Source organism: Orycteropus afer, unplaced genomic scaffold, assembly GCF_000298275.1.
Source record: "Orycteropus afer afer isolate SDZICR_OR568_19922 unplaced genomic scaffold, OryAfe1.0 scaffold00388, whole genome shotgun sequence".
In the NCBI taxonomy this organism is placed as follows: domain Eukaryota; kingdom Metazoa; phylum Chordata; class Mammalia; order Tubulidentata; family Orycteropodidae; genus Orycteropus; species Orycteropus afer.
This window is the reverse complement of record NW_006921975.1, coordinates 1,535,878-1,536,721: the sequence shown is the minus strand read 5'-3', so window position 1 is coordinate 1,536,721 and position 844 is coordinate 1,535,878.

The following is an 844-nucleotide window of genomic DNA, read 5'->3' as shown; positions in this document are numbered from 1 at the left end:
AAAGTGAATTTGCTCTGTAAATCTTCACCCAAATCACAATTTAAAAAAAATGTAAATAGCCATGTGTGGCTACTGGCTATTATATTGGACAGCGTAGCTCTAGGTACTTAAGGCTGGAGAGAGAAAAAGTTTGAAATGCCTCTGGCTTTGGAAATGTGTCTTAGTTTCCTAGTGCTGCTATAAAAGAAATACCACAAGTGAAGACTTACTTTCTTAAACTTCAGGAAACTAGAAATCTGAATTCAGGGCTCTAGGGGAAGGCTTTCTCTTTGTCCACACTGGGGGAAGATACTTGTCTCTTTCAACTTCTGTAAACTCAGCTTTACTTGGTTCCTTGGCTAGAGTCACATGGCATGTATCTTCTTCTCATTTGTGTTAACTTGTCTCTTTGTCTATGCTCAGAAGTGATTAGGTTTAGGACACACCTACACTGATATGGCTTCATTAACACAACAGAGAAAAACCTAACCCCAAATGAGATTACATCTACAGGCATAGGGGTTAGTATTCCACCACATTTTTTTTGGGGGGGGGGACACAATTCAATACTAACAAAAAGGGAGGAGCAAAGAGAAAAAGATGGGAAGATTGTAAATGGGAGATAAAGAGAAGTAATTAGGCTTCCAAAAGAACTAAGACAAGAATATAAGAAACTGCATTCTTAGTTCTATCATACAGTCAAATAAGGACTTTTATAACAATATGAGGTTGTTGTCACCTATAATATCCCCTTAAGAAATTTAGGGCTAACAAGGGGCAAGGTTATGGTCATTACTTGGTCACAGCCAGCTACCCAGAGGGACAGAGTAGTTGATCCTGCGGGCTTGGGACCATAGTCGCAGGG